The following is a 13,495-nucleotide window of genomic DNA, read 5'->3' as shown; positions in this document are numbered from 1 at the left end:
AAACTCTTTATGTGGTTGGTCTAGCATAGGAAGATTTTGACATGGGACAATATTAGGAAAAGGGGTGTTTTGGGGCCTTCCAAGTGCCAGCTATGTGAAACTCAAGAGGAAACAATGGAGCACCTTCTCAACAACTGCTCCCTTTCCTCCAAGTTGTGGGAGTCTTTCGCCTCCATTTTCCATCAGTCGGATAGGGACAAAGGGAGCATCATCAACACCCTAAATAAGTGGAGAAGCAATTTTTCGAATAATGAAATCCTTAGCTTTGCTTGGGCTCTAACACTGGGCTTCATCATATGGAACATTTGGAAAGAAAGGAATAACAGAATTTTCAGGGATGACAAAAACCTCCCCTTTACCTTTTAGATCAAATCTTAAAGCAGTTTCAAGAGACAGTGGTCGCTATTGTCTGAAATCTCCCTAAGAATCCTCCCTCAGCACCATATTGGAGAATCCTTTGTTAGCTATGGTTACAGAGTCTCATTCCTCAGGGCCTGGATCAGAAGATTCACATTAGATATTTTGAGCTTGATTTTTGGCACCCTCCCCTCAAGGGTTTTTTAAAAGTTCAACGTTGACGGTGCCTCAAAGGGAAACTCGGGTACGACGGGTCGAGGACGAGTTTTAAGGGATTAAAGAGGGAACACCCTGTTTATTGTATACTGTCACCTTGGGAGAGCCACCAACAATATTGCAAAAGTTCTAGCTATGGAGCACTGTTTAGAATTTCTGATTCAGGACAATCGACATAATGTGATTGTGGAAGCAGATTCTGAGTTAATCATTAACTCGGTCAAGAGAATCAGTTGGGAAACGGCGCTGGAAAAGGCCTCAAGGAATTGGAGGTTGATCCAGATCTTCCATCGGATCCACAACCACCTTCTAAGCCTCCGCACAATTACTTTTAAACATGTTTGACGATCGGCCAATAAGCTGCCAGATCTTCTGGCTAATCAAGGAGTGATTCGAGTAGAAGATAGGTTTGCAGTAAAATGGCATGAGCTACCTCAGAACAGTATTAAGGCGAAATGCCAAGACCAAGCCGAGGAAGATTAGTTAGTGTTTCAGAGCAGGACTATGGAGGGCAGTATAGATAACTCAGAAGCGTTATGAGCAGAGGAGAGCACATAAATGGTTTTACAGCGAGTGATAAGCTTCGGCAGTTTGATGTTCGGAGAATCAAGCTCAGTCAGGTCAATAGCGGTGATAGAATGGGTATTTCTTTTCCAGGTGTTTCTAGCAGGCTGGCAATAACCTCTTCTCACAATGTCCCTGGCAGGGCTGATTTGGTGGGCGATCGGGTGCTAGGAGCCCTTAGTGTACCCGATCACCTGAACCTTTCACCTCCGATTGGAATACCAGGCCCAAAGTGGTTTTGGGGTGATTGTGAGCCTCGCGATGGGGAAGCTATTTTTCCTTTTTGGTAGTGATCCCATTCAGTGGACAACACGTGGTAGTGGGGCCATTTGGAAAACTGCCTCGATCGCATGCTAAAAATCAGCACGGTTGGATGGAGCAATATTCATATCAGCCATTGGATCTTGTGGCAAGGTTCAACGATCAAAATTGATTTGGATTTTTTGTGGGGCCGGGAAGTTAAGTTCGGTCTGCCTCCTTGGGATGATTTTCATCAGTCGTCGGATTAAGATGGGGTTTGGGAGGCCATAGATTAATGAGCAGGTTGAGTAAGTGCTGACGCGGGTGATCGCTCGGCTTGGCTCAGTCTGCTCGTTTAGGGCCGATTTCCATTTGGGTTTGTCAATTTTCTGTTTTGGGTTGAAAGTTATTTTCTTTGATAGATAGAACCCTTGTTTTGAGTCCACTCCGCTGAGTGGACATTTGTAAAATATGTAAATTATTTTGGATAAAATATATAGAAGGATCATCTCTTGCCTCAGCGAAAAAAAAGAGAGAGGGAGAATGGATTAGGAACAGTCCGTGTGAAAGGAGAAATAATTTTTTTTCTCTTGGTTAATGATATAACTCACCTTGTAATTTATACACAGGGCATTATAACACATGAAAGTGTGAGAAAGCACAGTGTTACAACAGATAAACTTATCGTGATTCACAAGCATGGATTTTTCCTCTGACGCTTGTAGTGTTAGAGGACTAACGCAGGTTATTGTTGTCGTGAAGAGAGTTACCACAGAGGCCTCAATAAGTCCAGGTCACGTTAATTGAGTCAAAAGGGCACGCAAATTTGTTTAAAAGAAGGCATGTAGTGAGAGTTGACTCATGAGATTTCGTTAAAAAGATTCAAAGGTTTTTAGAAGGGGCTCCTATAACTTTAAATAATGTGATTTATTAGTAAAGAGAAGTGATTTTTGAATACGTGAAGGTTTATATGAGTGAGTGACATAAAAAAGGAGATTTCTTTTATATAAAATTTCTTTTAAATATTTTTTTATATACAAAAACAATAATCAAAGGATTTTTGAAAAAAGGGGATTTACTGTATAAAGGACTTTTTTTTAAAAATGTTTTTCTTAATATAAAAGGTTTATTATAAGGAAAAGGCTTTTGATTGAAAAAAAAAATTTGGGATTTTGCAAAAGTCTCTTTATTGGAAAAATTTGTTTTTTTGTCAAGCATGACAATGATTTGGGTGAAGATTGTGCCTTACGGGGGCGCATATTAAAAACCATATTTTATTTTGGGGGTGATATGAAGATAGACTCATACAATCAGGAAAGAAACTATAAGATGAAGGAATGACATCAATCAGGGGTCACAAAGTACGACTGAAGAAGACTAAGAAAAGGAATCGAAACGAAGAGGCAGAGATTGTTACCGTGTTTAGAAAGGTTCAGGTTGCAACCGAGAAACTGAGAAGCCTAGCAAAATATGAAGAAGAATTTGGTGCAAGGGTGAGAGATATGCAGCAACAAGTTATGTCACAAGCAAAGAAGTCAGCTGCAGATCTAAGAGTAGATGAGCAAGACTCTGAGAGGAAAACAGAGCTTGGAGAATCCCACTCAAAAGTGGATGATGGTTGTCAAGACCATAAAATTGAAACCCATTATGCAAGCATGCATATGGATGAAGAAGATGCAACAAAGATTGCAGAGAGAGAAGCAATAGCCTCTATATGTGAAGCAGAGAAAGAGCATATAAATGCTCAAGGAATCCATTGTAACATGGATGATGTAGATGATTTTGAATCCCACTGTGATGAGACACATGTGGATGATGACTGCAAAGTGATATGTGAATTGGTGAATCCAGCCGCAGCTGATGGATTTGGTGAAGTTGAAATTGTCAATGAGCACAAGAATGCTCGGATATCCCACCATAGTGTGGATGAAAAATATGTTGATGATATGTGTGGTTTCTTTTTTGAAATAGGGATTAATTGTGGAAATATAGTAAGCACAATGTTTGATGAAACATTGAAGTTTGAAGCTACCTTTGTAGTAGCAAGACATGAAGCAGTTGGAACTATTCATGAAGCAATATGTCATCTAGAAGAAGTTGATGCTCAAGAACAAGATAAAGTGATTGAAGATTTTTTTAAGAGACTATCTACTAATAGCATAACAATGGAAGACAACATCCATACAGTTGAAAAGAAGGCAGATGTAGCAGGAAACTCTCACTAAGGAGACTCATATTAAAAAAAAAATTAACATAGTTTTTGAATATGCAGGTGTTCAAAATAGCATGGGAGTAGAAGTTGAAAGCAAGGTTATTAATCAATTTGATGCAGATTTGAAGCTCATTGAAGAATGGATTCAGAAACCAATAAAACAAATTGATGTGAGTCTTAAAGCAGCAACTTGAATAAAATAATTGAATGAAATGGTGAATAATGATCTTGAGTGTGTATATTACATGAAAAAGTAATCAATACCTAATGATGAAAGTGAAAAGAATGATAAGGATTTTTTTTGAAGACAAAGATGAATGCATTGAAATGATTTTTCAACAATGGAGTCAAGAAGAGATAAGATTTTGATATAAATAAATATGACAGAAAGAAACTTAGGAATATGAAGTGAAAGAAGCAAAGAAAAGATAATAATTTGTAGATGAAATGTTTTGGAAACATTCCATGGTTGAATGAATATATGAAGAGGAAGGTGTAGATGATAAGATCAAATTGTGTTTCAGCACAAATTCAAGAAATGTCAAAGAAAAATTGCAGCAACAATAAGTAAAGGAATATGGAGTTTACAATAAGAACCCGCAAGAGAGAATGACACAATTTTGAGGATTTAAAATTTGGAATAAGAGAAAAATAAAATAAAGTCTTGAGTTATTGTAAGCCTAGCTGAGACATAGACCAGGAGGCATGTTTGAGTGATGATTGAGTCAATTTCTATTGTAAGCCTAGCAGGCATAGTTGAGTCATGTTGAGTCATGTTTGAGTTATGTTGAGTCATACAGTCATAATTAAGGTGGAGTGTTAGAAAATTTAAATTAATCCCGCATGAGGAGTTGGCTAAAATTAGAGAGTCAGTTAACTAAACGTTGAGTTAAGTCGAGTGATGAATGAAGTGTTAAGTGTAGTCCATATATAGAGTGTGAGTTAAGTGTGTGTGCATGTCAAGATATTTTAGGCATGTCTCTAGTTGAAAAAGATTAAATACCCTTCACTGTGTTCATTGTAAGTATCAAGTTTTGTGTGATCAATAAAAGAGCCATAGATCATGTGTTTTGTGTGTGAATTTGTGTTTTTTCTCATCTGTCTTTCCAACAATAATATCAATATAAGGCGTAATTCTTAGAAATATGAATCTTTTGTAAGAGGAGCTTCGGCATAAATCACATATAGAGAGATCTTTGTCGACGCGTTTCGAACCAGCAAGTGTGGCTCATCGTTAGGACAAGTTGAAGAAACAGATCCAGCTTTGCAAATTAAATAGTCTGAGCAGGGCCTCCAACAACTATCTAGATCAATGGCTAGTTTTGACCAAGGGACAGTCAAAAAGTCAAAATTGACTATATATAATTATATAGAAGAAATGTTATTAGAAGGGTGTTACATGTATAATTTAATAATTAAATTTTTTTATTAAATGGGAATTAGTTATAATGGAGACCTATCTTTTATATACCAAAGGTAAATGAAAGTTGATAGTTAAATAAAAATAAATAATAAAAATAAGCAATTAAATAAATAATAATAATATATACTCATAAACAGATTAAATATATACAAATTAGTTACTAAAGAAAAAATAAAAACATAAAAATGATAATAATACTAAAATATATTGGTTAATATATAAACAACAATATATAAAAATTAGTTATGAAAGAATAAATAGTAATAAAATAATATAAATTAGTTATGAAAGAAAAAAAAAATGATATATTCGTTAATAACTATATAACATAATAACAATATATAAAGATTAGTTACCAAAAATACTAATAGATAAATAAAATAAATAAATTATCTAAAAAAAATTAAAAAAATATATATATATATATATATATAAACAAAACTAATCATAAACCAGGTAAATGAAAGTTAATCGTTAGATAAAATAAATAATAATAAGCAATTAAATAAATAATAATAATATATATTCATAAATGGATTAAATATATACAAATTAGTTACGAAAAAAAAAAAAAACATAAAAAATGATATTAATACAAATATATATTTGTTAATATATAAACAACAATATATAAAAATTAGTTATGAACGAATAGATAGTAATAAAATAATATAAATTAGTTAGGAAAGAAATAAAAATGATATATTCGTTACTAACTATATAAAATAATAATAACAATATATAAAGATTAGTTACGAAAAATAATAGTAATATGTATTCGTTAATAGATAAATAAATAAAATAAATTATCTAATAAACTATATATAAACAATACTAATAACAAGTAAATATATAATATGTTAAGATTATAAGTACTAATATCAATCAAGGAAAAGGGGGGACGGCTCAAGAATTAATAAGAAAATAAATAATACTAATATTATTAAAAAATAATATAAAATAGATAAATAAATAAAAATAATAATACTGAGTAAATAAAAATCTGCTGAGATCATCAACACGGGAAATGAACGATAAGAAAAGAGTCCAGAAAAAGAAGGATAAACCAAAGGAGACCGGAAGGCTCCAGGGGAACGACGAAAGCGAAAAAGATGAAAGAGGGGGGGGGGGGGGGGGCGAACTAAGATGAAAGGGCAGGGATCCAACATCTACTGATCTTCCAGCCGTCATCTCTATTGAGATTGTTAGGTCTTCTTTCAATCTCAATAGCTTCCCTGAGTTTACGATGATGGAACTGAGCAACTTTGGCAACAACCTTAGCCTCCTCAATACAAACGTGATGCTTGGTCTTCACCACATGCTCTGCTAATGCTGAAGACTTGGTTCTCCCATGTCTTAGGTCAGCTGCATGTTCGCTGATCCTCTAATGGATGGAGCGCCCTGTTTCCCCGATGTAGGGGGTCCCACAAGAACAAGGGATCAAGTAGACACCCTTCATGTCCTTGGGGTTAACAGGATCTTTTACTGATCGGAGGGAATTACGAATCGTGCTGAGGGGTCTAAAAGTAGAGGGAATATCATACCTCTTAAGGATCCGAGCAATCTTGTCCGTGGTTCCTTGGACATAGGGAAGGTGGACCCCTAGTCGGCGTTCCTTAGGATCTTTCTTAACAGCTGCATTCCTAGATGCTTTAAGGAAAGCCTTCTGACCCAGGTTATTATGTTATTTGGGAGCCCAAAGTTTTTATGTTATATTCAAAGGATATAATATGTTGGAACCTATTTGGACAACATAATAGCAAGAGGTTCAAAATTAAAACATCAATTTATCTTGAAAGATGAATAATAGTGGAGGGATGATTGATTTAAATATACCGCAATTTAATTTATTTACATATGAAGGAGGAATAGTACTAGGTCTAATAATAGGAATCAAAAGTCAACACTTAAATGCATGAGAAGAGTCTCGTGCATAAGAACCAAATGTTACAAATATTTTTAATTATAAAATGGCAAGAATATTGTATAGTAAAATTTTATCTTTGTGGTGAGTCTTGCTATAATAAAGAAATGAAATAAAAGTTTCTACTTTGTACATTACATATGGTATCATATGTGTAGGCTCAATACTAAGGCTTATGACCAACCCACAACTATAAGATAGAAATGACCATTTGCTAGATCAAACATAAGTGAAAATAGAAGATGAAGTGTCGCCTTCTACATTATACTTGTAGGAAGGAGTAAAGGAATTTAAAAAATGGACCCACCCAGTAGTAAAACAAATTTTATTAAGAGTTAAAGTGTATTTATTCAAAAAATACCCTTAGTAGGGCAAATGCAGTAAGAAAAGTGAATTGAAAAAAAAAGGTAGTAATAAACACACTAAATGAGAATGTCTTTTGTATTATCATATCATTAGGGTTTGGTCGACGTTTTGAACCAACTAATGTGGTTCATTTTGAGGAAAAAGGTGAAAAAATCCATCAATCCTAAAGAATAAATAGAAAGAATGCATCAGGGTCCAGAGTTAGCCGTTAGGAATTAGTTATTGAATTAATTAAAATAATACTTAGTTATAAACTAACTGTTGTAAATCAGCCGTTATTTATTTATATACAAAAAATAATTAAATAACTAATTCATAATGGCTAACTCTAGACCCTGATGCATCCTTCCTATTTATTCTTTAGGATTGATGGTTTTTTCATCTTTGTCGTGAGGATGAACCACATTAGTTGGTTCAAAACGTCGACCAAATCCTAATGATGTGATTAATTTGAAAGACATTCTCATTTACAATATGGATCACAAAAGTCTAAGATCTAACAATAAACACACTACTCAATCAAATAGATCTAATGAGAATGAAATACCATTATACAATAGATGAGAGACGGAATGCGTATACAAAGATTGTCCAAAGATTATGCACAGCTATTTTTTCTTTAGTATTGAGTACTACAAACTCAATAGGGTGTTACCCCATACAAAATCTTGCTATAGAAGAGAGACAAACTTTTTTAGGCCATCTTGGGTTTCCAACTAAAGTGAGTAAAGTATAATAACATAAGAGGTGATTGTATTCTTAATTCTAAATGTAACAATAGTACAAAGAAAAATCAAGTACAGGTTATTGCAGGAAGTCCAAGGAAGGTACTATAAGTTTTTGATAATAGATTAATGAAGTAATTAAACCTAAACTCCAAACAAGGGAGGAATAAGGGGTGTAAAATCAGTTTCTTACAAATTGAAGTATCTGTTAGTATATAAGCTATGAATGATTTGAGGCCTACGATAATATACAAAGCATTACTATAGTAGATTGATCTATCTAACGTAAAAGGTAGATATGGATACAATGAGAAATTATCTCTTGATTACTTTGTTATACATGATTTGATTTTACAAGTTTCCTATATAATACTATGTGATTGTAGTAAGTTGTGACATAAGTCTCATAACAAAGGATATGGTACAAGATACATAACCTATGTAGAACAGGCACTTATTAATTACTGTAGGGAAGTTTAAAGATCAATAATTCATTCTTTAGTTTGTAGTGAATCTTAAAATATAGAGTACACAAAGGAAGGCAATATCCCAAGAGTAAGAATAGAATAAATATTAAAGAATTAGCTACTACATACTAAATGGAGTAATAAATAGTCAAACATACCTAGGGAAGAATGTATTACTTTGATAATAAAATCAATAAGTTCTAAAATGTTTTAAATTATTTCAAGATAGAATTAACCAAATAACAACAAAGGAATGATGGAAAGACGTTGAATAAATCAACACATATTTATAATGGTATGAAAGTAACATGATAAATTTCATGTAATCATGATGTGTAGCACTGTTCTATTCGAGAAACAAATACATTGGAAGGGAAACTTGGTAGACCATCCCATTACAAAAGGCTTAGGTAAGTCTTATAAGCTGAATAGCTAGAGTAAAGTGGTATAAAAACCTTATAACAAATGTTCCATATGAAGTGTGGTCAAAGGAAATATTGTTTCTAAAGGAAGGAATCTTCTAGCATAACCTGGGATATTATGATAAGAAAATATCCATGAGTAAATATATAAATATATATAGTAGTGGGTGTGTGAGGAATAATGTAGTAATGCAAGAACTTAAACTATGAATCGAGAATATTGGGTATTTTTAGGTACAAATTATGTCCAAAATTAGTTGTGCATGTATACTCTTGAGATTCGATGAACATGTAACCATATAAGAAAGGTTTTGACCCTAGGAACTAGGAGTACGCATTGCATACATAAAATATAAGATGTTGTAAGGTATATAAATACGAACAAAAAGAAATCTTAAAAGATGGATTCCGAGCTATTATCTGGAAAATATGGTGTAGTACAATATAACACGTACTCATTAAGGAGTTTCATTGAGCATATTTAATATTAAAATGATCACAATTGAAATATTTCTATCAAAGAAAGTAGATGCAAACAATAGAACTAAAGCACATGTATGCTAAAGGTTATACCCTTGTTACTGAGAATCAAATTGCCATGGATTTCATGAGCATGCTTGTTTTGTAGGATTCATAAGAGTGATGGAGGAAAAAATAATAGATAAGTAATTTTGTGACCTTTTTTATTGAGGATCTCAAGAATTGATTCCCTTCTAGACTAGGAAGTTCAAGTTCAAATATTTGATACCCTCAATTATTTTAGTACAGAGTGTGATTAATGAAATTTTCCAAGTAAGAAAACAAATATATATATATATATATATATAAGAGGAAATTACAATGGCCCTGAAGAGGGAAAATAAATTATTGATTGCTAAACTTGAAAGATGAAATGGTCGTCAGATGTATATAAGGAAAAGATTAATAGATAAGAAAATACTGCAAGAGAATATGGACAATGACATATGTAAAGGACATGCTAAATATGTGATATATACACAGGATGCAATAGGATATCAGCATAAATTGTGGTTAAAGGAACAAAAAATCATGAAAACAAAGAAAACATATGGAGTAGTTAAAGACTATGAAGTTTAAAATAATAGTAACAATGGCATTTTAACTACCCCGAGAAACTAGAAAGATATGAAGGCACTTAGAGATAGTGTAGAAAGGATGGAGACACCGTCAGCTTTACACAAAAAATAGATAAGATTAAAATGTATCAAAGATAAAATCAAGAGTGGAATGTTGTAATCCCTTAAGATAAATTGTAATAGACCCTAAAAAGGGAAAATAAATCCTTGGATGAGATCACTCTTAAAGAATAAAATGGTCTAAAATTTTTATGGGATTAGAGATCAATGTTGTTGTTTCATCAGAAACTTCACAATTCAGTTTTTTATTAAACCAAAATGACCATAAAATTGATTGATTGGAATGATGCAAGTGGATAAATTGGGAATGTTGATCGAAATTCTTGGAGTAGCATAATAGAGTGAAAGAAAAAAACGTTTTGGCAAAATGGTGTAGTTAGGTTCTCTATTGTTTTGATATATATCTACACATGTGTGTGTGCGTGTGTGAAGATGTCTAGGACCAATGAAAACAATTGATCCAAATTTAAACAGGAACTCAAAAAATTACAGATATAACCATAAATATAGAGATGCAGTAGAAATAACACTTCATTTCATTAATATCATATGCTAAAATATGCTTACAAATAGAATGGAAATAAGACTAGCTCGGGTGATGGTATCTTATCTCTGAGAAGAGATGTGGTGGCTAAATGCCTTTGAACTATGTTACAATGAGGTTTGAAGGCCTATTTATTATTAAGAAATAACGGAAAACCCTAAAACATCCAAAAACCTAACCCTAGGAGATGAAACACCAAAATATGGGCCCCGTTGGGGTAAATTGGTACATCAACTTCCCAGGTCGTAACTTTGTCGTACAATCTCCTTTTGACACACAAGATACCTCATTAGAAAACATGTGCAAGGACTATAATTGATAACAACGAATATGAGTTAAAAAATCATATTCATCCGGTGATTATCCAAAAAACATCGTTTAGGGCCTTAAAACGCTCCAGAAGTTCATGACCCAAAAAACTGCCAAAAATAGTAAACTGTGCTACAATTAAGGAAACTGAATAATTAAAAGAAACAATGGAGGGGTGGAATAGGCAAGCGGCCACCAATATCCACCTTAATCAACTATTATACTAACATGTTGTGTTAAGACAAAAACACATATAAATGCAAGGGGAAAATACTCCATCGTTATAGACAAGAGTAAGAAGCACATAATCTTCATAAAAAAAAAAGACTCAAGGGAGTGAGTTAAAGGAAATTCATGGATAAGGTGTAAAAATGAAAATGAGTATTATAGATCTATGAAGTTATATTTTTTTTCCTCATACTTTTGTGTCCTTAGGAAAAGGTATGGAAATAGGTGGTAGAACATTCGAGATGGACTTGACTAAGTCTACACGGGAGAAACATTGATAATAATATAGCCACCATGAATATAATAGAGATAGTAGGTTTTCTTACACTTAATTATGCATGGAAGATCCATATTTGATACGAGAATATCAAAATAAAATATAAAATAGAATGTTGCAAGTAGTCCTTTAATTTTTATCACCTTTGTGTAAGTGATATGAAAGGAATTTAGCAATTCCATATTTTGAATCTCACTAGAAATTCCATATTTTGAATTTCACATTAAGTGGCATCCATGTCACCAGCATAGCTATGAATAAATGTACCAAAGGACATATTATGTTGTTGTCATTCTATACTAATGTTATTGACCTTGTTGAGTGCATGTGGATAAATTTATTGGGTGCAAGTTAATTATCCTTTGGTAGGATGAAAGAATGAAAATGGAAAGCACCTATTTAGCATGCATGAAACCATGCTAAAAAATGAGCATGAAATGAAAGAAAAGAGTATTTTCTACTCTAGAAATGAGCATTTCTCAAAATAAAGTGTAATGGAAACACTTTAGTAATAAAGAGACTATTTTGGAAATGAAAGAATAAATGAAGGAGGCAGTTCCTTCCCATCTTTAGAAAATATGGAATTAAGGAAACACCAAGGATGGTGTTATTTTAAAGGGGGGAAGATGTAACTCTCCTATTTCTCTACTCTTTGAACATTTACTACACTTAGACAATGAACTATTACTGGATTTAATAGTGATTGAAGCCATGATGGAACTTATGTGATTATTTTATTATTAACTGAGTTAATAAATAAATTACCGGAAAACAATTCAGGAAAGAGCACTAGAGATTAGAAGACTTATTTTCAGCTTAGAAAAAGTTTTTGGTGTTTAAGTCCACATGATGGACCTCCCCTAAAAGTCTCCTAAAAAAATCCCTAGGAGAAAATAATTAAAATAAATTGGATAAACATAATGGGAGAGAAATATTATGTTAATCACTTAGTTGGAGATAAATACTAAGTGTGGTTGAATAAAGCACTATGGGAGAGAAATGTGTGCTTTAAAGAAAATGAAAAAAGAATATTTTCTGGAGACAAGAAACTAGAAAATAAAGTCCTAAGAAAAAAGATGGCAAACCTTACAACAGGACACTGCTAAAATTAGCTGGGAAGAAATATATAAAAGAAACCACCTAGGATTCAAAGAGGTTGATTGATTATTGAGGGTAAGAAGATCTTAGATTGGGGGGAACTGGTATAGGAAGTTCAAGGTAGAGAGGAATGTGCTCGGTTCCTGATTGTTTCCTCTGGTGATGCCAGAGTCTGCCTAACCTGCAACAAGATTGATGACTATAGTGTGAAAAAAATCATTAACTCATTCTCACTTTTGAATTATATTTTCTATTGACAGAATCTCCAACAAATTACTAGCATATATTTTTATTTCTTTTTAATTGAAAAAACTGAGTGCATAATTTCATAGACAATCATATATCTAATTCTTCTTCTATCATTATTAAAATTTGGATGAGCTGGAATTTCCCAAAAAGGAATCCAAGCTCCATGTTTTTCTCCAAAAAGTCTTAGCTTTCTTCATATTTTTTCCTCCTACAAATCTAATCTATTTTCTAAACTTAATAAAAAAATTACTTCCATCTAGATCCACAAAAGAAGAGAAGATTTTTTTTTTTTTCTCACATCATTCCTATCCAAAATTTTAAATCTTTAAACTAAAAGAAAAACTAATTTAATAATAAAATAAAGGAATCTATTTCCTTCCACATTTCAATTGTTTTTTCCCAATTTCAAGAGTAAGATGCTCCTACATCAGACTCCCGATGAAAGCAATTGTCCATGATCTCTTGAACATTTGTGCAATTCTTGGACATCTCTGGAATAGTCATCCAAGTAACATCCTCCAATGGTTGATTTATCCACTTCACCAAACACTAAAAATATTCTTTTCCTCTAGTTTTCTTCACCACTTTTTGATCTAATAACCCTTCAATTTCCTTTAGAGTTGCTTTGGGCAGTTTTTTCTTCCATTCAACAATCTGATCTACTTCACCAGATGACTCATCATCTGAAACTTTTCATGTTCCTTGAAAGGAATACAA

This window comes from Pinus tabuliformis, chromosome 5_1, assembly GCF_031772625.1.
Source record: "Pinus tabuliformis cultivar Carrire ecotype Pingquan chromosome 5_1, CPIR1, whole genome shotgun sequence".
In the NCBI taxonomy this organism is placed as follows: Eukaryota; Viridiplantae; Streptophyta; class Pinopsida; order Pinales; family Pinaceae; genus Pinus; species Pinus tabuliformis.
Note: the sequence above shows the minus strand (reverse complement) of the source record.